Consider the following 25482-nt stretch of genomic DNA (forward strand, 5'->3'; position numbering starts at 1 on the left):
GCAAGACTAGCATAGAACTCCAACGGGATTTACAAGGAAGAGGCCGGTAAGCATAGGTAGACTCCTAACGACTAACCCAATACCAACAAGACTTCATAGGAGGTTTACCCTAGCCTAGGAGACCAATCTTGGATGCTCAAAGGAGGCAAGAATGCAACGGAAAAAACCATAACATCTCAAGCCCTGCAAGAGGCCACAAAGAGGAAAATCCGGCAAAAGTGACCCGAATGATACCAAAACTCATGGGTAGGAGCTTCTTGACAACCTCTACAAGGCTACATGGGCCACATGGCCAAAAGGCAACCCAAAGTAGGCCTAAGCTTCAAAAACGGCATCAGAAACGCAAAGCATCACTTGGCCCTCACAGCCAAGCGGGACGTCCGTTTGCCACCAAACTTCACGAGCGGCTTACCAATGCCTTCAACAACCAAGTCCTTTGGTGGTAGACCACTACAAATCATCGGAGGCATACAAACGCAATCATGGGTGCTTCCAGAGCGATAAATTGCCAAATGAAGCTCAAGTAAAGCCAAAGCCAACAAGAATCACATGGCGAGGTTCCCCAAGGGTTTATGAAGCTATGTTGGTCATCATCTAGAAATTTCATCGTGGAAAAGAGCTCCAAGAGTCAGAAATCACCTTTGAGGCTCCGAAAGCCAAGAAGGGAGTTTCTAACTAACCATTTGCTTTTTAAATTGAAATAAAGCACAAAGGGACTTAAGGAGGTTATATATGCACATCGAATTAGGACTTGTTCAAAAAAAATGCACCATGGTGATGATCCACAGGCTATGCCCTATCATACTGACAAGTTTCATGCAATTCTAAGCAAAAATACCATGGTGATGATCCACAGGCTATGCCCTATCATACTGACAAGTTTCATGCAATTCTGAGCAAAAATACATCCTACACGTAGTATGTCTCCAGAGTCATATTGACCTGCTGAGCAAAGTTTGACATCATAAATGGGACCAACATGCTACAAGAAGCCTACATATCAATTTTCAAGTCATTTGGACAACACTCGCTCATCATTACAGGACATCCTACTCATTTGTGCATCAAAAGCCTAAAATAGTCCAAAATTTCACTTTTTGGTGTCTAATTCAAAATCCCGCACATAGCTGTGATGCACAGGTCATATCATGACAAGTTTCAAGAAATTCTAAGGAAAAAGACATCCTACGTGTAGGATGTCTTCAGGATTATTTTTAAGGACAAATCCTAATGTTTTCACTTGAAGGGAATCCTTAGTCCCTCTTGAGCTCATGTTTCAATTTTCAAGTCAATTGGATAGTTAAAACTCAGTTTATCAACTAATCTATAAAGAACGCTAACTTTGGACTACTGAGTGAAGCAGGATCTATGGCAGCCGCTAAGTCGCCAACAAAGAAGAAAAGAATGACCAACAAAGATCACCTAGATGAAGTGGAGCCATTTTGTAATACCATCAGGAACCATAAATCCCACTACCACTTGGTTACAAAGCAATTTACTGGAAGCAAATGACCTCAGGATATACCAAGGCCTGTTCAAGGACCTAGAAGGCAAGACCATAGAGCTTCCAATAATACCACAGGAACTCAATGAGTTCACGAGAAAGCCAGAAATAGTGTCTATCTTGGAAAAGCTGGACTTACACAACTATTTTGAGGCTTTGCCAATAGGAATTGACATTCAGAGAGTCTGGGAATTCATCACCACAATCAAGGAAAATGGCATAGCCAAGGTGACAGATCTGCAAGGAAAGAACAGAGTGATTGTCATCATGCCAGAGGTGGTCGCAAATGCCTTAAACCTCTCTAATGCAGGAGACAATGTCAGCAAGAGGCGAGAAGAGGTGAAGGTATACAAGGAAACCAAAAACAACTACACCTTCGAGGATATTTCAGATCCAATGGTGGCAACCATGTGCCAACTTTACAACCAATATTTCCATGTTTACACAAAGAGACCTCAAAAGTACATTGTGCCACCTACAGCAATTGGAACAACATTCACATGGGCAATGAAGACAAGCAACCAAGAAGAGATAGATTATGCATCATACTTGCAGTACAACATTGTGAGGATGGGAACCCAGAACCCTACATATATTGCAGCAGGGGAGGTGCCCACAAAGGTGATATATGAAGCTCTACATGCTAGGGGCCAGTGGCCTCTTCCACCATCACAGATTGATTGGTTGAAGCTGATAGAGGACAAGGAAGAGGAGAAACCTACAGCTCCCAGGGTAACCACCGGACTGAAGAGAAGACTAGAGACAGTAGAAGAAGAGCCAACACAGCCAAAGAAAGGAAAGAAATCTACTACTCAGATACCAGCAAAAGAGACCAAATCCCAGAAGGCTGCTCGGCTAGAGAGGTTGATGGAGAGTTTCACAGCCCAACGGATGCTTAAAGGAGATCTAAACAAATTATGGAAGCCCTCACTTGAGGCCATGTCTGGATCTTCTCGAAGGACGAATAGGGATTACTTCAAAGATTACATAAAGAATTTTGAGATCCTAGATGCGGCGCGGCTGAGAACATTCTAGTCATACCTTTTACTGAAGAAGAGGTTGATGATGTGAGGCGAAAGCTGCTAGAAGAGCAGGAGGCTGAAGAGCGAGAAAGGAAAAAAAAAGCTGACCGAGACTTCAAAAAGAAGCCATCAATCCTGCCATCAATCCGCGAGTCAAGTCCTGCACCATCACCACCTCCTCCTAGTCCTTCTCAACCTCGACAAATTGAGAAGTTAAATAAATCAGAGGAACAACAAGACTCCAAGTGCCGCTGTACAATGAAGATGTCACCAAACCAGAAGGGGTTAAACTCATTGTAGACTCTCAACCAAGATGGAGGAAGGCATGGCTCACTAAATACCCATAGTATTTAGTACATTTGGTAGAGGCGCCTAAAATTATCAGAGACGACCTCAGATTTTTCCCTCTACCAAGGATGCGGACATGGAAGGAGCATGAATTGCTAAAGAGAAGCCACCCCACGTGGCTCAACTACCCGAAGCTGCCAGGCTTGAAGGCAGTTGAGAGAATGAGTGAGCATTACATGCTGAAAACCCTAACGGGTGCCATTAAATTGTTCACTGGCTCGCCTAACCTCTCTTGCATTATGCTCAAGAAGATATGTGAAACACTTTTGGCAGTCTTTGAGGTCTTCAAACCTGGACAAGCCACATACAACATATTCTTCTTCCAAGATACTTATAGATTTTTCTTATGAACTGTCTACTCAACCTTCCCATGTTTTGGGTTTATTGTAATCTTTTAGGAACCTTTTTGGAATTTTTTAATCCAGAGAAGCAATGAAAACTATGAATCCAAACGACGAAATGCCATACCATGAAGATCTCCCAAAAAAGTTTGGAAGCAAAATGAAGACATCGAATTTTGTCCTAAATGTGATTGATGAAGGTAAACTTGTCGTTTCTAGAGCATAAGAAGTCCAAACACGGAAATTGAAGATGCATAGCGAATCTAAGGTATGTGAGGAATGATGGGATCAAAAACAAAGATAGGAATCCATGTGTAAGGTCTCTACTTTCGAATTTCACACAAGTTCTATTATGCAGTTGAATTTTCTTTAACCATCACTCATTATTTGAGATATTCAAGTTCAAATTATGAATAGTAGGTTGAGAAAACCTAGAATTTAAAATTTACGCTACAAAATTCTGACATGTTTAGCTATATGAATCACTAACTAACTTATTGCAAGACTTAGTTACTGATTGTAGAATTTTCTTTTACTACTGTAAAGTTATATAAGACTGTAAAGTTTAACTTAAAAATATAAAGTAAATTATCCTTAAAGAAATAAAGAAAATAATTATAAAGACAAAAGAATACACAGGGATGACAAATGAAGGCACATGGGCTCACTTGGACTCACATAGGAGGGGACAAAGTGGGACACACTGTCACATGAAAAAGGAGAGGCTACTCTTGACTAATCTTAATGAGGGGGGGCCTGTGTGGCCTTATCTTTTGATGATAATGACAAAGTGGTCAAGCTCATGGGTACAACAAGGGTACCAAAAATGCGGGTATGATTTTTGGGAAAAAAAATATAAAAATATATATATATATTTTTTAAAAAAATTATTTTTTTTTGAAAAAAAAGTTGGATGTTTTCTTTTCTGCTATAAATAGAGCATCCATGCTCACACTTTAGACATAGAGATTGCCTCTATAGTGCTCACGAAGTGCTGCCACTTCTCTTAGAGAGAAAGCGTCCACAAACCACTAAGAGAGCAAAAACTCTAGTGGACTAATAAGGTGCGTATTAATCAAGCATTCAATTAAATTTAGGAATGATGTATGTGTGCTATCTCTTACTCTAATCCGTCTAATAGATTAGTAAGATTCAATTAGCTATGTGTGTGTGTGCTATCTCTTACTCTAATCTCTCTAATAGATTAGTAAGATTCAATTAGCTATGTGTGTGTGTGTGCTATCTCTTACTCTAATCTCTCTAATAGATTAGTAAGATTCAATTAGCTATGTGTGTGTGTGTGTGCTATCTATTACTCTAATCTCTACTGGATTAGTAAGATTCAATTAGCTTTAAGAAGGATATGTGTGTGTGTGTGTGTGTGTGTGCTATCTTTTACTCTAATCTCTCTAATAGATTGGTGAGATTCAATTAGCTTTAGAAAAGGATGTGTGTGTGTTCTCTTTTACTCTAATCTTTCTAATGGATAGTACGATTCAATTAACTTTAGAAAAGATGTGTGTGTTCTCTTTTACTCTAATCTTTCTAATGGATAGTACGATTCAATTAACTTTAGAAAAGATGTGTGTGTATGTTTTCTCTTACTCTAATCTCTAAGTATACCTTCTCTCTCTAGTTAGTGCATCTTCACTATTAACTTATGTATGGTTAATTGAAAGTTAATACATAAGAGAACTCATCATATTCTTATTATACATGATGAAATTCTCATTCACCAATTTTATTGTCAATTAGATTAAGTAGAATTTTGAATAATACTAAAAATTGATTTAGTTAAAGTATAGAAATTGAAGTTAGAATTGGATTAGAAATGTGAAGCATAAAAGTAATGCATTCCTAAACTTTCACTCATAGTTTACACATTTAATTTTTGATTAATTACGATTAGCAAATATTTGATGTATAGAAATTAGATGTAAAACAACAACAATAAGTGTGGATCCGAGTTGGTGAGGGTTCAAATTACAGACTCTCTTTGAAAACAAGGAGATTACTAGGGAAATTGACCAATTTAAAGTTCTAAGTGTATAACATAAGTGTAGTACAAAAAAATGGCTCCAAAGCGTGCTCGAACCTAAGGCGCTAATGATCATGAAGCTGGTACAAGTAACGGTGGAATCCCTGCGAAAAATGCTATGTCTCCACCAATCGGACCAATCGGAGCTATGGTACAGGTTAGTATTGCAGTTTCAAGTTATGCATCATTGCATATGCGAGACCATAGGAATATATTATTTACCTTATGAAAAGAAAACACGGACCAAAACCATGGGGCTTAACCCCAAGAAACTCGTCATATGTTTGACAAGTAGGAAAGATTGTCTGGTTAAACTGGTTGCTATAGGAAAGAATGTTTGTCCAAAACCTTCGGTATGGTTTTTCTCAAGTCTCTCTACTTATTAGCGCTGGTATTATGTGGCAGTTGCCAAGGCGTGAGATGACACCCAGGATGGCACCGCTGATGCTGTGGTGGGAGTACACCCAGATTAGCCCAGTTGGATACTGCGGTTTTGTTTTTCCGTGGCGTGAGGATGACGCCCAGATTGGCATCGTTGTTGCTGTGACGGGAGTACGTCCAGATTAGCACAACGAATACTTGTCGAGCGGTATGGGATGCTCATGAGGACAAGGGTTTTTATAAATAATGTATATACCGATCGGACATAATAGCGTCAGTAGAGATTCTTGAGTGAACCTAATCCAAGGGTTGTTGGTTTAAAATTGGACGACTTCTTGTTTGACAATTGTTTGTAATACTGTTTGAAGGGCTATTTTAACGAACCAGTATCATAAATAAAATAAAGGAACATGTATGTTTTAACAGTGTGGTAGTAATTGTTGAGATGTCGAGCTCTACACCTTGAGCTGGCATCCACTACGGGTCTTGGCCGCTTACGGCATTTACTCACTGGCGCGTTAGGTGACCGACACGGAGGATCTCTGCCAGTGATTCTACAGCTGGACTACACTTATAGTGCCAGCCTAGTACGCTTCTAGCGAGTTCACACTTAGTGACCGCATGTACATATGTGCTACTTTTCAGCTTTAGCACTTAGTCATTTTGTACTCTCTTTTCTGTGAAGAAGAAGAAGAAGCTTTCCATCTCTGTGTGCTTTGTGCTTGTCTTGTGTAGCTCTCTTGCATCCTCATTCTTTACATGGTATCAGAGCCTGGTGCAGGCAAGAGAGGCTAAGAGAGCAAGAGCATCACAATCCCTTCGTTCGCAATCCAAAGTGCAGTATACAGAGATTTACTGTACAAGTACAGTGGTTGTATGTACGCTTGATTGTGGACACTCGTTGAGTGTAGAAAGCGTTACAAGAACCACGATAGCAGGTTCAGCAGATTTGCAGGTTTTTGCAGATTGCAGCTATTTTGTCTTAGTGCTTCAAGATGTCTGACGGTTTCAGTCACATTGTTACTGAGAAGCTTGTGAAAAATAACTACCCTGCATGGAAGTTCAGAATAACAAATTTCCTAAAAGGAAAAGGTTATTGGGACTATGTAGAAGGAGACAATGAAAAGGAACCAGAGATTCCCGAGGCAAATGCTACAGCAGAACAAAGGAAAGCTTTGAGGGACTGGCAACAAGGCCAGAGCAAAGTGATGTATTGGCTTTCTATGAGCATCACAGATGGCATGATGGGCTATCTACAGGATGCTGAAACCCCCGCCATTGCATGGAAAAACTTAGGCAGAGTGTTCGAGGTGAACACCAAGGCCAGGAAGCTTCAACTAAAGTCGGAGCTAAATCAGGTTAAGAGGAACAACCTCTCCATCAATGATTATGCTTTGAAGATCAAGAGTATCATTGAGGCTCTTGGATCTATTAAAGTCTCAGTGGAAGACAATGACATTGTCCGTGCATGCTTGGATGGTCTAGGAGATGAGTATGTACATTTTAGGTCTTCCATGAATACAAGAGACGACATCCCCGTGTTCCAAGATTTGATTTCTATGCTTATTCTTGAGGAGAAGAACCTTGACACATCTTCTTCTCATGGCAGAAATAATTCTGATCAGGCCTTCTATTCTAACTCCAACAGAGGTAGAGGTAGAGGTAGAGGTCGTGGTCGAGGCCCAAGGGGTTGCAGGGGCCAATTTCTGGAAGGTCAATCAAATCAAAACAATACAGGTGGCAGGGGAAACCAGTCTCAAGGCAGGGGGAGTCAAAGAGGTCGTGGTGCAGGATCAAGCAGGCAGCAACATACTCCAGATAGTAGAGAATGTTGGACTTGTGGTGAAAGAGGTCACATGTCACGTGACTGTCCAAAGGGAAAAGCAAGTAGAAAGAGAGAACAGGGCAACTATGCATCTACTAGGAGAGATGCAGATGATAGCAAAAACGAGCGCATGTTTGTTATGCAACATGTAATGAATACAATGACTGCAGAGAATTCCACCCAAGATGATGTTTGGTATGTGGATTCAGGTGCCTCTAATCACATGACGTCTCGTGGAGAGTGGTTTAGAGATATGCGCAAACCAGATGTGTCAGGCTATGTGCAGACAGGAGATGACACAGCTCACCCCATTGCTCATGTAGGGGACATACCTCTAAATACGAAGAGTGGGAAATCAAAGTACTTAGCAGATGTACTTCATGTCCCAAACATTACAAAGAATCTTGTTTCTGTTGGACAAATGGTTGAGCAGGGTTTGCAGGTTCGCTTCAATCCAAATGGCTATTATGTAGAAGATTTCCAGAATGGCTGTAAGCTGATCACAGAGGGCAAATGTGTGGGCAGAATGTTTACGCTCAATGTAGACATGCCTGAGGTAAAAGCTGCATTATTTGCACAGGGCACAGGTGTTGTGGCTGATGTTGACATTTGGCACAAACGCATTGGCCATGTCAATGAGCAGAGATTGCGCAGCATGCAATCAAAACAGATTGTAAAAGGTTTGCCCAAATTCAAGGTGGATGGTATGCATAAAGTGTGTGCAGCATGCCAGTTTGGAAAACAGTCAAAGGGCTCATTTCCACATGAGCGCAATGTATGTAAAAAGCCACTTGAGGTGGTGCACACAGATGTTTGGGGTCCAACCGATACTGCAAGTATACATGGTTGCAGGTATTATGTCTCTTTCATTGATGACCATACAAGGAAAGTATGGGTCTACTTCATGCGTAACAAAAGTGAAGTGTTTGGTCACTTTCAAGACTTCAAAGTCATGATTGAGAAGGAGACAGATATGCAAATCAAGACATTGAGGTCAGATGGAGGGGGAGAGTACTTCTCCAATGATTTTTCAGATTTTCTGCGAATGCATGGTATACACAGGCAGTTTACATGCAGATATACTCCACAGCAGAATGGGGTCGCAGAAAGGAAAAACAGGCACATTGCAGAGGTTGCACGTGCATTGATGAATGAGAAGAACATGCCTCATCATTTCTGGGCTGAAGCTGTAAATACAACTGTGTACATTATGAACAGGACACCTACAGCTGCGGTGCATGATGTAACACCTGAGGAAAAGTTTACAGGTACAAAGCCTGATTTGGCACACTTGAAAGTGTTTGGCTGCATAGCTTATGTGCATGTATCAGATGAGTTGCGTAGGAAATTGGATCCTAAAGCAGAGAAATGTATTCTTGTGGGATATTCCCTTGAACAAAAGGGGTACAGGTGCTACAATCCTACTACACGAGAATTACGAGTGAGCAGAGATGTAGTCTTTGATGAGATGAGCAGCTGGTACAGTAATGCACATGGCACTATTGGGGCTGATGTAAAAGATGATGTGGTTGTACAAAATGTGAGGCCACAGTCACAGGTTTTGAGTGGACCACAAGAGTCCTCTTCTCGTGGCTCTGTTGAGAAACCATGGAATGGTAGACTACGTACGCAGGTTACTCCACCAACAGGTACAGGGAATGTATCACGAAAAGGAAAGGAAAAGGTTGATGAACCTCTCTTTATGGTTGATGCATCATCAGGTTTTTCACATGTAGACATGGATTCAGATGGTTCTGAACAAAGTCTTGATGAGGAATTTGGAATTCCGGCTGTCAGGACACCTGGTGTAAGGAACGTACAAGAAGATGCTAGAGGGCAAAGGAGTGACCAAGGACCGCGCAGATCTTATAGAGTCAGAAATCCAGTTCAGAAATTGACTTATGATGGGTATCTAGCGCATCACCAAGCCTACATGGCTAAGGTGATACAGGATGTGGAGCCCACATGTTTTGAGGATGCAGTTGGAAATGTGCATTGGGATGATGCAATGAATGAAGAGATGGCTGCATTGGAAGCAAATGACACATGGGAGTTGGTGCCATTGCCAAGTGGCAAGAAAGCTATTGGCTGTAAATGGGTGTATAAAACCAAGCATAAGGCTGATGGTAACATTGAGCGTCACAAGGCAAGGCTAGTCGCAAAGGGTTATGCACAGACGTATGGCATAGACTATGAGGAGACCTTTGCTCCAGTGGAAAAGATGACGACTGTGAGAGCTGTCATAGCAGTGGCTACATCTAGAGGATGGATTATGCATCAAATGGATGTAAAGAATGCCTTCTTGAATGGTGAGTTGCAAGAGGAAGTGTATATGGATCAACCACCTGGTTATGTCGATCCAGGTTACCCAGATTATGTATGCAGACTTCTCAAAGCTTTGTATGGGTTGAAGCAGGGCTCTAGAGCATGGTATGACAGGATTGCCAAGTATCTTGTCAATATTGGTTTTAGGAGAGCTCATGCTGATCATTCACTCTATGTACGTGAGAGTGATGTGGGGATTGTGGTCATTACCATATATGTAGATGACCTTATTATTGTTGGTGACAATGCTATGGAGATTGACCATGTGAAGGGTCTTCTCAAACAGGAGTTTGAAATGAAAGATTTGGGCGAGTTGCACTACTTTCTTGGCATTGAGGTGATCAGGACTCCAGAGGGTGTATGGCTGTCACAGAGACAATATGCTTTGGACATGTTGTCAAAGTATGGTATGGCTGATTGTAAGCCGATTTCCATTCCCTTGGATGTGAATGCAAAGCTGAGTGCAGAGAAGGGTGATGTTGTTGAGGATGTCAATATGTACAGGAAGATGGTGGGTAGTCTAATCTACTTGACTATCACAAGGCCAGACTTGAGCTACACAGTAGGCTTGGAGAGTCAGTTCATGCAGCTTCCGAGGAAGCCACATTTGGATGGAGTACGACGCACACTTAGGTATGTGCAAGGGACTCTTGACTACGCATTGTTCTATGCAGCAGATGCACCATTAGCATTGTATGGGTATACAGATGCAGATTGGGCAGGTAGCATTGTTGATAGGAGATCTACGAGTGGCTTCATGTTCTCTTTTGGGAGTGCTGCTGTTACTTGGAGCAGCAAAAAGCAGCCTACGGTTGCTTTATCGAGCACAGAGGCCGAGTACAGAGGTGCAGCAGTTGCGGCGTGCGAGGTAGCTTGGCTACGCACATTACTTGAGGACTTGGGAGTGCAGGTGGACCAGTAGATTTTCATCCATTGTGACAACCTCAGCAGCATGCAGTTGGCTAGGAACCCAGTGTTCCATGCTAGGACCAAACACATAGAGGTCCATTACCACTACGTTCGAGAGCGAGTGTTGGCGGGCGACATCGACTTGGTCTACGTCAGCACAGAGGAGCAGATAGCGGATATCTTTACCAAGGCCCTCGGAGCTGAGAAGCTTCGACGTTTTCGGACTATGCTTGGACTCTGCGACATGCAGAGCTCGAGGGGGAGTGTTGAGATGTCGAGCTCTACACCTTGAGCTGGCATCCACTACGGGTCTTGGTCGCTTACGGCATTTACTCACTGGCGCGTTAGGTGACCGACACGGAGGATCTCTGCCAGTGATTCTACAGCTGGACTACACTTATAGTGCCAGCCTAGTACGCTTCTAGCGAGTTCATACTTAGTGACCGCATGTACATATGTGCTACTTTTCAGCTTTAGCACTTAGTCATTTTGTACTCTCTTTTCTGTGAAGAAGAAGAAGAAGCTTTCCATCTCTGTGTGCTTTGTGCTTGTCTTGTGTAGCTCTTTTGCATCCTCATTCTTTACAGTAATTAGATAACAAAAGAAGGGTGAGTGTGGTGTGGAAAGTGGGAGAATGAAAGCCCGACGGTATCATTCTATGGACGGGTGGACCCGATGAGTCGGGTAACTTTCCAACGCTAGAATTTTTTTTTTTAGTCATAAATCTTAAAAGAGACAAACCTTGGCGGCTGTGCTTCTGAAACATGGGGAAAAAAGCGCACAGGTTGGTCACTCTAAGATTTATACTTTTAGGTATAATTGATTATAGATAGTTTTTAGATAGGGTTATGGTGGTCACGCTCCGCCATAGCGAGATAGGACCAATCCTTCACTAACGGTTCATGCCCGTGGCTACGTAGTAGCTAAGGCAATGTCCGTTGGTTTTTCCTTCTCAGGATTGGAGACCTATCAAAGGTACTCCGCTCCTCTCAAAAAGGGGCAGGGACCTCACACCATGAGCTTTAGGCACATATACTAACTTCAAAGGGGGATTTCCTAGTCATTTGCACATAGCATCCTTGCGCGAGAGAGCAAGTGAGAGAATATGCACGACCGCGGAGTGTTCATATGCATAGATCAGGCATCCCCATGGTGAGCAAAGCTAGTGGATCAAACCCTTATAAGAAGATGATGGTATGCACTATCTACAAGCTGGAAGACATGGAGAATTTCCAATGAATATGGCAAACACCACAGGGGCAAAGGCTTGCTTTCTGGAGGAAGTCACTCAGCAGCAGCAAGGGTTGAGAGTCTTCACAACCGCATGGAAAGATGATGCCAAAAGAAGATGGGAGGCATCTCAAATGCCTCAAGGATTCAACACAATAGCCTATTTACCGACCAATTCCGACATGGCCATCTCCAGACTTGGGCTAGATGAGTTTCTAGCACAGCCCATTTGCGCGAGCAGAGTACGAACAAGCCCACATGAGCTGATCACAATGCTCACACATATTGGAGCAGACACGACCACTACCACTCTGACAAAATTTCCAAAAGGGAAGATTGATGTGGTCCTCATCCTAGAGCTTGTTGCAGAGATCACAAATTTGACAAGGGGACACCAATCAAGCCCCAAGGATACTCCAATGTTGGTGGTGTAAAGCTCTTCACTTTTAAGGATGTGAAGGAGAAGAGGTGCTAATGAGAATTTTCCACCAGCACGTGCATTTTAACAGGTAAACAAGATACACGAGTCCTCAAAGAAATCTCGCCTCAACCTTGCACAAGTTGGTGATGACACCACACAAGGTTTCAACATTGATGTGGCCAAATGGGCCTTTGATAGAATCATTGCAGCAGCAAAATGTAGACAATGGGAAAAGCAGGTAGGAGTACCGCACCTTGGAGGGGTGAAAGCGTGAGATAGCTGCATACCTAGTAAGAGAGTCCGATTTATGGCAAATAGATTGAGTAATGAGAGAGTTTTACTCTTTTTGAGAAGTTGCTTGGTAAAAAGTGGTCATAAGGTGAAGTTTTGACATCCAAAGTTTGTTGTGAGCACATGTGCATGTTGTACACATCAAGGGGCACCTAGGAGACAAGCAAAACTTCATTTTGACCACTTAGACATCATACTACGCGTATGATGTCTAGGGGGCCTAATTTTTGGGCAAGACATTTTTTGTGAGACATTGTGATTAAGAGCATCTAAGAGAATTTTTTGTGAGACATTGTGATTAAGAGAATCTAAGAAGTAAATAGGCCAAATTCTATTGCAATTGAAGCAATTTGAGGGTTGTAAGCACCAAAAGATGGATCTGGGCCAAATGAGTGCCTGATTTGACCATATCTAGCACAAAAGGTGTTTAAATTGCATTTTGCAAGTTGCAGTGAGTTGCTTGAGGGGTGGAGTGATATTCACTTCATTTTGACCAAATAGACATCATACGTGTATGATGTCTCAAGGGTATTTTTAGAGACCAAAACTGACAACAAAAGTTATTAGGGTGCTTAACACCCAAAAAAAAACCTAAGGACCAAGTTTACCCAATTTGGATCCATTTTGGCTTAGTTAATCTCTCAGAGGAGTTGACAGTGACTAGGGCCTACATAGGGGAAATTGATCCACCTACAGGGGTTAGACTTCAAAGTAAGCCTAGATTTGGACAACGCACATCAAGAGAGTATGATTCAAGCTTGAGTCAACTATGAGAATTTAGAAATCATACGTGTATGATGTATATAGGCCAGTTTGGTGCTCAGATTGAGAATTTGCTGCTCCAGAAGCCTTTCCTGCGATCTTAGCATTTGATTTGTTTTATTAGATCAGAGCTTGGAACTTATACAAGGTTCTTGTATTTATATACATAGCAAGTGAGAATTATTGATTTGATTAAGAATTGCATAGTCAAAGGTTTGTACAGATAGCCAAAACCAAGGATCCAAAAAATTGGTGATCAATTGGAACTTCAAAGTACTCTACCAAGTTGAGGAAGCAGCTTAGGAAATTAGGGCTTGGAACTCATACAAGGTTCCTATATTTATATACATAGCGAGTGAGAATTACTGATTTGATTAAGAATTGCATAGTCAAAGTTTTGTACAGATAGCCAGAACCAAGGATCCAAAAAGTTGGTGATTAGTTGGAACTACAAAGTACTCTACCAAGTTGAGAAAGCATCTTGGCAGCAAACCAAGACAAAGGAACCAATACAAGCAGACTTCTAATGTAAGAGGTTTGGTTGATACTTTTGTGTGTGAAAGATTGGATGAATTTAAGATCCAAAAGGTGTATTCAAAGAGAACGGAGAGTGCTCAGAGCTTTCCAAAGCCTGCTACATTCATGATAAGAGAGTGGAGAGAATGGCAACGATTCAAGAATATATTGGGATTTGCAAGCACGAGAAAGGAAGATTCACCTCTTATCAATGCATGGATCCCCATGTGAATGAGCTAAGCAAGGACAAAGTCCTGTACTTGTTTTTGTATGAACCAATAACAAGAAACCATATTATTCTTGTCAATAAGTACAGACAAAAATACAAGCCAATTCTCCCAGAAGATGTAGGGAGATTAGTAACACCAGAACTGATGGCACATGATTTGGTAGGGAAGCAAAATCCCATAGACACCCCAAGCATGTCCACTAACCCCTTCTCAAATGATTATGACACCACAACACAATCAAATAAACAACCATTGCCTAACCCTCAAAACTCACAAACATCACCACTATCATTTCAAGAGTGGATCAAACAGTTTGCAACACCAAACTTGAACACAAAAGGGGGTGGATATCAAGCCATGTCAAGGCTATAGAAGCACCACCAAAACCACCATTTCATTGGCAATATCAAGATGAGAGTAGAACGAGGATGCTAGATCCGACTAGGACTGAAGAACCAAATCAAGGTCAAGAATGAGAAGAAAGAATCTGAGCAGGGGAATGACCATTTGCTAGACCAATCAAGAACTATGGATTAGGATCAACACTAGGGGAGGAACATGTAACATATCCTAGGCCAGAAAGGGCTCATAAAAAAGGAATAGAGGACCCCATGTTTAAAATGATAGATCACCAGAGGATCATACTTTCTCAAGTTCAAGAATGGATTCACAAGATATATTATGGAAGTAGGGATCCAAGGGATCACGTAGCAACCCTTGTGCATGTCATTAAGACTGAGGAGGTACTAGACTTTCCCACACAGTTTGTAGGATTTGCACTCTCTAGAGAAGGATGTTGCCACTTGGTTCGACTCTATTGAACGTAGACATTTTGAATCAATGGAGGAGGTATTTGACGAGTTTATCAAGGACTCTTATCTCAAAGAGGGATAGCTCATAATATGGTCTTGTAAATACATAAGTTCAAGCAGAAAGAGGGAGAATCCGTAAGAAAAGCAGCCTTAATGTTGAAAAGCTATGTAAAATTTTTCCTTGTGGAAGAGTTACCAGCTCATGTTGATATTTATCCAAGGACTGAGAAATGCAAATCTTCAAAAGGATTTGCATATGAAGAAGAGCTCAATTCTAAATTAGTTGACCAAGGAGGCTCTATAGCTAGTAGAAAATTGTGTTGTCTACAAGGAAGGCAACTACAATATATGTACTAGGGTTTTGCTAGGAGACAACATCTTGTTGAGTAGGGTAAGGTCTTTGAAACATAGATGAAAACTAAATGAGGAGGTGTGAAGATCTCATACCTCCTACATAAAATCTAGCCAATCAAACCTACTTGGCCCTCAATCTCCCCTACCATCAAGTTCTTCAATGGGCATATCTTTGGCGACTAGATAACCCAAAATACAAAACCTTATAGCAAAGTTTGGCGAAAAACATCTTAAGGTCTACACCAATGAGAGCCAAAAAAAAGATCAAAATTTTCAAGATTCGCCAAATTGGCGATTTTTTAGCCAAAAAAAAATACACTGGTTGTGCCTTGTACTTGGGTTTATTACCATGAGGTGTAATTTCTTGCTTGTACACCCATTTGCATGGTAATTCCTTTTTACCTTTAGGCTCTCCGAACCAACTTCCAAGTTTGATCTTATGCATCGAGTCCATTTCTAATTGCATAGCTTTCTCCCACTTTGCCTTGTCATCCATTGGCATGGCTTCCTTATAGCAGGAAGGCTCTCCGCAATCTGTCAACATAATGTAGTCCAATGAGGGAGTAAATCTATCAGGAGGCCTTGAAACTCTTGTAGACCTTCTAATAACTGCTTGTGCTGGTTGTCCCTTAGCAACACCTTATGTACTTGTTGTCTGACAATTAGGCACTTCAACCCTATTGTGAACAATTCCATCTTCTTGGAAGATAACTCTCCTGACCTCCACTGTATGCACAAGCTTCTTATGCATCTTTTGTTCATTGCAGTATACGTCATTGCTGCGAACTATCTTTTTAGCTTCAGGATCCGATAACCAAAATCCCATCTTGCCAGGATTGCCATAGCCAAGAAATATGCATTTCTTTGACTTGGGATCCAAATTGCTTCAAAACTCCTTTGGAACATGGCAAATACGCTTCACAGCCAAAGACTCTAAGATGCTTGTAAGAAGGTGGCTTTCTAGACCAAAGCTCTTCAAGTACCTTCTCATCTAAAGCCTGGTTAGGAGATCTACTAATAATATGGTCACCAATTCCTAACGCTTCCATCCAAAATCCATTAGGCAGCTCTGCATTAGACAACATGCTACGTAAATTTTCTTGTATGGTACGGCTCATCCTCTCAGCTGCACCATTTTGTGGAGGGTTATATGGAGCAGTCAACTCTCTTTTGATGCCTTTGGAATCACAAAAATTTTGAGAGGCTTTAGTGACATACTCACCACCATTGTCTGAACTTGAGCACTTGACATCTTGCTAGATTGATTCTCCACTAATGGCACAAAATTTTGAAATTTTGAAAAAATTTCATCCTTCTTCCTGAGAGGATATACCCACACTTTCCTTGAGAAGTCATCAATGAATGTAACAAAGTACAAGGAACCTCCCATGGATACGTTAGGCATAGGTCCACACACATCACTATGCACTAACTCTAATGGCTCACTTTTTTGAGTGCTTCCCCTTTTGTGTGGTGACTGTGTTTGTTTACCATAAAGGCAATGCTCACAAACTAAAAAGTCTGAGAAATTGAAGCGAGGAACATAACCAAAATGAGACAATATTTTCATTCCCTTTTGAGACATATGTCCTAACTGGTGATGCCACAAAGAAACACTTGGCTGCTCGATTACAAAACTACATGGTTTTTAACATTGGATACATGTAGCATGTACAAAGTCCCAGACTTTGAACCATGTGCTACCACTAAAGAACCTTTTGTGGTCTTCCACAAACTATCACCAAATGTGCCGTAATATCTTGCATCATCCAATTGTCCTGTACCTATCAAGCTTGTGGTAAGCTTTGGCACATGTCTCACATTCTTGAGCATGAATGAAGAACCATACTGAAATTTCAGTTGCACATCGCCGCCGACACCAACTATGTCGCAAGCAAAATCATTGCCAAGACGAACACGACCTTTACGGGCTACATCATATGTACTGAACCACTCTCTATGAGGAGTCACATGAAACGATGCACCTGAGTCAATAACCCAATCCTGTATAGCATAGTCATCAATGGCAACCAAAAATGTTGAATCCATGGCAGATGTGAGATAAATTTCTCCATCAAAATCTTCAACAAAAACATGGTTGATCTCTTCAATCTTTATATTGCTTTCCTTTTCTTGCCTTCTTCCTGCTTCTTGTCTTTACCTTTCTCTTGTTTCCACTTTTGATAGTTTTTCTTCATATGACCCTTTTTGTGACAATGATATCACTCAATGTCTTTTCAGCCATGTGATTTGTTTTGAGATTTTCCTCTCTGATTCTGCTTGCCTTTTTCCTGTGATCGAACACAAACAACGAGAGCATTTCTAGTACCAGGGGAAGCATCAAGATTCTTCCTGCTAACCTCTTCAATAAGCAAATTGCCCTCAACATCAGTACATGTTAAACCATCAGGAGGTGTTGAGTTACTTATGGTTGTGCAAAAAGTATCCCAACTTTCTGGCAACTTAACTAGCAAGAACATTGCTTTGACCGAATTGTCGAAATTGACTCCTTGCACCGAAAGCTGACTTAAATTTGTGTTGAAATCATCGAGATGGTTGCACGTGGGTGTGCCCTCATCCATCTCCAAATCAACTAAGTTTTTCATCCCCAATAAACGTGTGATGCTGCACTTTGCTTCTCATACAGGTCACATAACTTCTTCCACAGCTCATAGCTAGTCTTTTCCATGCTCACATTGAAGTACACATTCTTTGACAAAGTCAGCTTGATGGGACCTAGCCTGAGGCTTTATCCCCTTCATCTTTATTCGCCGGATCTACTTCTTTTGTACTAAGACATTGTAAATTTGTTCCTTCCAAAATGGGAAGTTAGTGCCATCTAAGTTCTCAATGTTGAACAAAGTGTTCTCTAATTATGAAGCCATCATTGACAAGGAGCAAAAGTGATAGATTCGTTGCACTAAAGAAGATGATAGAAAACCTGAAAATTTTTGGCAAAGTCTCCTCTACAAAACTGACTTCTGAACCGAAAACAAATGTATACAATGACTAAAACGCTGACCAAAGTGGCTAAATCGGCAAGATAGAATTTCAAAGAACTGTCACTGTCAGTGTCTCCAACTCTAGAAGAGTGTCTCTGACCAATTGAACATTGTCAAACGCATACACATAAAGATGAAAGCAATGCCAACAGCGGCGCAGGTCAGCAGATGCACACCAATATTGCACTAACCGCATAAACATACATCCTATGTCAATGCCAAAACTATGGGGATGTTGGAGGCTCACTAAAAAACTTGTATCAGCGAAAGGATCTCCACATTTGTGAATCCCCCTGCTCAATAAAACCTTACCACGACCCTCAACAATAGGCTTTGCATATTTCCATCACAATACATAAACCGCATAAGATCTTACATCAACCACAAAAACCCCTTTTTTGTAAACGCTACGGCGGTTTGTGTGATCTAACAGACCCTCAAGATGTTACATCAAATATGCCTGTGACAGAGATTGCAGAAAGAGTCTGCAACAAAAACCTGTACGCAAAAGAACCGACAAAGGTAGACCATCCTACTGCCTGAACTGAATATCTCTCAAACCATACAAAATTTGTGGAAACTTCCTTCTGCAAAGTTGTTGACCACGCTAAAAATGGTTGGGAGTTTCGAGAATGGACATGAAATAAGTTGTTTTTATAGGGAAAAAAAGATTTGTAAAAACTTGCAGCTTGTACTTCACGACCTACAGGCAGTCTGAGTGACATATCTCAAAATTGGTGAATATTTTGAGAAATCTTTCTTCTACGAAGTTGAAGAGGACAAAAAACCAGTCAGTAATGGAGGGAATTGGCTTGAATGAAGATGTTTTGATAGGTTGAAACAGATCTGCAAAAACCTGCTTCAATTTTTACTGCTTCTTTGCCTGCTTGAGCTCTGATACCACTTGAAGTGCGTGTGCGATAGGTACCACTGTGCTCCCAATCCCTGAGCTCTGATACCACTTGAAGTGCGTGTGCGAGAGCGTGTGTGTATGTGTGCAACAATGGAGAAGAGAGTAGAAGAGATGAGACACAGGTTTGGGTGGAATCCAAACACAATAGTGTTAGGGTTATGAGTCCTTATTCTTTTATGTAGAATGAATGGTTAGTGTTAGTTCCCGGTTATTCTTCGGCTGCCCAACACTTAGGTGCAACACATTGGGATTTATCACCCCAATAAGGATTGCGAGCCTTAAAGCTTTACAATGGGAATAAGGAGAATACCATTTTGTTTTTAGTTTAATGGAAAGTGCATTGAGAACAAGGGTGCGAGTAGGTCACTGGCTGAAGAAAAACCTGCAAATTTTAATGTATTGCTAGAGCTGGTGCGGGGCTATGTCAGTTGTTGCAGGGTCGATGTTGTTGCCAAGCAGGAGATGCACATGACAACGCTGTAGATGTGTAGAATGGTGACTGAGTGTGTTGAGGTGAAATGGCAACCAGCTGTCTCGTGAGCAGTGAGGTCACCAAGTGAGTTGAGATGTTGTTACTTCAAATGGCACAAGCAGGCAAGGGTAGTTGATGACGAGCAACAACACCAAGAAATTTCAAAGAAAAATTAGCACAGGACAGTGTGGGGCTCAAAGTTGGCTGAAGAGCATTCGGATGAGGGTAGTGCTTGAAGGCTCAAAGGCGAGATGATTTCTTGAGCGTGGGGCAATTAATCGAGGGTACTTCTCAAAGGTTGCCAAACGGAGTTGAGAGCACGAGCGTGTGGGTAGTCGACCATGCAACTTGGGAGGTAGAGGTTTAACTCCGTAGTCTTCAGCAACGTTAATCACAGCTAGTGGGGGGACCCCACAAGCTTTTTTAATCTCACCTTACCACCTAGATTGGGGTCCGCCACAGTGGGAAACCCTTGTGGCAAGTGGCCTTTTACTCCTATATTTATGGGGTTCCCACCCTGGCTTGTACTAGCAAAAAAGGGACCCTTAAACAAAAAAAGTAGATGGTATTTAATGCTCCAGCTTCACACACACACACACACACACACACACACACACACACACACACACACACACACACACACACACACACACACACACACACACACACATACACACACACACACAGTATTGGATCTGCAAAAAAACCACTAAGCTTCAAAAGGATGTCTTCTTAATTGATCAATTGAAATGAAAAGCCTTGTCCAATTTAGGCTTGAAGAAGTGCTACAAAACGCTCTTGATGAGAGCTACACCCACACACAAATTATGAAGGCCAGTTTTGCCAATATGGGGGGTAGTAAAGCTACTTATTATGCAAGGAGATGCAAAGACTAATTGAAAAATATACAAAAGACATGCGGAATTGACTCCCTCTCACCTAATCATCATGGGTAGTGGAGCATGCCCATATCCCAAGTAATGATTAGGGAGTGGAATTTGTTAACAATGCAAGATATTAATTAAGCTACTAATGAAAATCAAATGAAAAAGGTTGATTGGCCTAGGTGTGATACCATTGGCTCTGATACCACTTGATGGGAATGGGATCGTGCTAGCTAGGGTGGATGAAAGATAAACATCATGCACAAAAGTGAGTGTGTGTTAGCTAGATTATCACTCAAGAAAATTAGGTTCCAAGATCAATTAACTTGGACTTATAAACACGGTCGTGAGTATTTGCTAAGCCACCACATGCTCACCATAAACAAGGGAGATGTAATGCAAAATAGAGTTGTGTTTATTCATTCATAAAATGAGCTTTAAGTAGCTCTATAGTCTTGCACCACCACAGCATGTGGGATAATTGCACTCTTCTCTCCTTGACTCACACTTTAGGACAAAGCTCACACTTTACATCATGCTACTGAAGAGTGTTACTATAATAAGGGATATGTGAGAGAGCAACAATATGCCCCATCAGCCCAAGTAGCACCTCTCAATACCAAGGAGTGCAAGTTTGGGGGGATCTGTGCTAGTTGAAAAGGTGAATGAACCTCTAGACGCACCTACAAAAGACTACAAACCGCAACTTCAAACTAACCAAAACCAGGAACAAAAATGGATGACATATCCTTACACTAAGTTGGAAAAGCAAAGGTTGGAGATGTGTCAGAAAATGATCCAAATTTCCCGAGCTTTTCTAGAGCCACCGAAAAGAAAACCAAGGATTTGGATAGCAGTTCAAGCTCCAATACCCATAACCCCACCAAGACACAAAACTAAGGGAACAATCAATAATTCCACAGCTAAATTTGAAAGGCCATGAATAGTGATGAAAACCACATATCATGCATCTAAGGGCTTCCATCCTATGATACCAAAGGCCTATAGAGAGGATGATGGCTTACACGAGCTTTAGAGACAAATATAAGAAGCAAATGAGATGAACAACTTGAGTAAGAGAGTCTACCAAACCAGTAAGGGAGGGGATGTCTTTCATCCACCTATAAAGGAATTTGAGGTAGGAACTCAAGACAACCTAGATATATGCTCATATTGGGGGGATAGAGGATCAATACGATCTTTAGAGATTCAACCCCAATATTTAAGAACTTTACCCTCTTACATGGGAGAGTATGAAGTGAAGTCTGTTTTGAAGGTGGTGCCATCTCAAAGACTCTTATCAAGAAATGCTATGTACTCTAAGGAATTGATAAACATATTGTCTACGCCTGTGACGTGCACTACTACACTAGCAGAGATTCTCCAAATATGATCAAACATGTGGGCTATAGTTGGGAAATTTCTAGAGAAGTTTGGGTGAAATATCCAACATCACAGATTCAAGAAGGGATCCAAGAACTGAAAAACCCTCAAATGAACACAAGACATGTACCATTAAACAAGGCTGGAGAGTATTGCAAGGGTGAATATGGAAATACCATTTATCCAATTGAATTCCAAGGAATATCAACCATGGAAATTCTTGATAGTGGAGCTGGTGTTGTTATCGCCACGAAGGAAATTTGGAAAAAATGGGAAAAACTGCCTTGAGGGCTACTAGTATGAAATTGCAACTAGCACGTGGGTATACGAAGAAACTCCTAGGGCTTCTAGAGAAGGTGAATTTTACTTCTTGTGGCACTGATTATGAGCATACCTTTGCTATAGTGGATTTTGACAAGAGGAACAATTACGACATATAAATTGTACGGCCATTCATACGACAATTGAAGATGGTCCAAGACTGGGGATATGATCATATATACCTCAAACACATGGAAACCATGACGTGCATAAACCTTAAAGACCATAGTTACAAAGACATGAACCAAACCCCAATAGAGGAGTGATTCAGCTAAATTATCACGATCCGAGCTTCCAGCATGTCTAGGTAAGCCCAAAGAACTATGGATGTGCGGTGCATCACCTTGTGGGATCTTGAAGCGAGAAGAGTGTATTCTCAAAGGAACTATTGAAGATAAGTACTACATTCTTGAACCTTTTGTTGAAGAAGCTCTAGAGCGATTGGAATGGACTCATATTCTAGAACCCCTAGATGTGTGTGCTATTTCAGATGGACCCACAACAATGTTCTGTGACAAGGAAGGATATGATGTGATTCCATATTTAATGGTCCATGTGGTACAAGGGGAAGAAGGAGAGGTATCCGCAAAACAACCCAAGGGTGGTAAAATGGTAAAAGGAGAGGAAGAAGAGTTTTATGTCTCTCTAGAGCATCTTGAACGAGAGGATGATGTGGATAATGAATGCTCTAACAACCCAAATGAGCAAGAAGAAACAATAGCAGATGTACAGTTTTATGATTTTCCAAATCAAAAACCTAGACATTAAGAGTGCTACAAGAAAAAAAGAGCATAAAACAAACCAAGAGAGAACCCTAGGCCTAGAATAAGGGATAAAACAAAGTTTTTGATGCTTGTAAAGGCTGAATATTGTGTCAAGTACAAGATATCTGGAAGGTTTTCTAAAACTCAAGATCCAAAAACAAAAGAAAGCATAAGAAACCTACAAAAACAAACCAGAAAGTTGGAATATGAAACAAAAATCCAAACAAACAAAAGAACCATGTCTAAACAAGTTTGGAGAAACTAAATGGACCAAGGTGGAGAGATATCTATGCACTATCTTGACAAAAATAGTTTTAGATTCACGAAAAGATTGGGACCAACATTTACACTCTACACTATGGGCTTATAGGGTAGCCTACAAGACCTCTATTAGAGCAACACCATACAACATGGTGTTTGGTCTTAACGCTATCTTACAATGGAGTTCCTGATCCCAATGCTAAGAGTAGCTAAACAACTCGACTAGACGGGCCATGAATTTTCTTCAAGAGATGATGACGTTGAAAAACTAGATGACTTTTGCTTAAAGGCCGTAGACTCTATCTATGCTCAGAAGAGAAGGCAAAATATTTTTTTTGATAAGCATGGACGCTCTAAAGTGTTTAAAATAGGGGAGTATGTCTTGATTTATACATTGAAACAATATGCTAAGAAAATTAAAAATCGAGGGATGGGACCCTTTGTGATCAACAAGATATCACCAAGTGGGGCTGTCAAGCTTGCTACATTGAGTGGTGAAGACATGCCTAACTGGATCTCAAGAAAAGCAGTGCATCTTCAAAGAAGCTCAAGACAAATCAAAGAAACGTACGGCAAAATGGAGTTTCTACAACAATAGCAATATCAAGGACTACCACTATAGATCAATGTAATCAAAGTGATAGATTTTGAGGAAGAGCATACGCTAGATCCAACAATAAAAGTCAAGCTTGAAAATAATCAAGTGGGGACCAGTGCAATTCTAGATTTTGAGGCTCGAGGAAATCTTATGTCCTATAGCCTATACAAGCAGCTAACACTTGAGGAAGAGCTTCAACCAACACAACATTACATTCAAAGTTATTCAAAAAATTAAATCAAAGAAATAAGATGGAGGTGATACATGTACAGATTAATCATCAATATCTCTATCCTCATATGTTTTATGTGGTAGAAGATAAGCCAACACAACATCGATTATTGCTCGATCAACCATGGCAGTCAGCCATGGCAGAGAAAGTACAATGTACAGATTGACTGGAGCTTGGAAATCGTCAACATTTAGCATGCAAAAGAAACACAAGTGATTTCATTTGCTGCAAAACAATACAACAAACCATTGGTAACCGACTTCAATGCTAAGGGCAATCAACCCCTTCTTACAGTAGATCAGCAATGGATTCTAAAGTGAAAAACAAAGGAGATTACTATTGCAAAGCTGAGAACCAAGAATAGTACAAGGGATATATCCAACAAACCCATCAGGTAACAGCCACTAGTACAATCACAAACAACACCTAAGTAGTCTAGGGGTTAAGAAGGCAAAGGCTGCAAAATTTAAACAGACCAAGCTTACAACGACCTCAATAACGACAAATGGTAAACCCCAAAAACACACCCAATGGTACAAGCAGGTATGGATACCAAAGAAGTTGATTGCTACAAAATTAATCAAGTGCAAATCTGGATTCCAAAGCAACACAAGAACAAAATCCATTTAGTAAAAACCCCCCCAGGTCCCACCAACACTAAAACCATCTGCCGAAAGACAAAATGTGAAGCAAATTTGGGTACCCAAGAAATCAAAGCCAACTTCAAAAAGACCAACTCACTTTTAGATACTTAAACAAAGGCAAAAAAAAAAAACATTTATGGATCTTGGATTCAAACAAAATTGTCAACAAAAGTGGCAAGGGTACTATCATAATAGGAAACCTCAACATTGAATGCCAATAAGAAAATTTCTTATACCCTCCTCTCGTACAACATCAATTTTTCACATGCATTGACCAAGTATGCATATAGGGCTGCATTACATAGCCTGCATTATCATTGGGGGCCAAAATATCTTATATCGCGGGTCTCAGAATGTTTGGAGGCGGGCCTCCTCCTCCTCTCACTATTCACAGTTGGAGAGAGCTTGAGAGACCGAGAGCACGCAGATCTTCTACGGCTTTGTATGACAACTCAGGACACAGACCGGCACCAGGCTCATTACCATGTACTCTTCTTGTTCTATGCTAACTTCAATGCAAAAAACCTATGAAAATGGCAATGTGGCATCACGATGAAGTAACTCAACAACCACTAACCCGATAGCTACAAGACTTGATAGGGGGTCAACCCTAGACCAAATGAGTAGGTCTATGTCCTCCTATGTTGGGTTAGATCAGCTAGAAAAATTGTAACTTCTCGGAGCCTGCAGAAGTCAATC

The sequence above is a fragment of the Adiantum capillus-veneris genome, chromosome 26 (assembly GCF_014529385.1).
Source record: "Adiantum capillus-veneris isolate H3 chromosome 26, ASM1452938v2, whole genome shotgun sequence".
NCBI lineage: Eukaryota > Viridiplantae > Streptophyta > Polypodiopsida > Polypodiales > Pteridaceae > Adiantum > Adiantum capillus-veneris.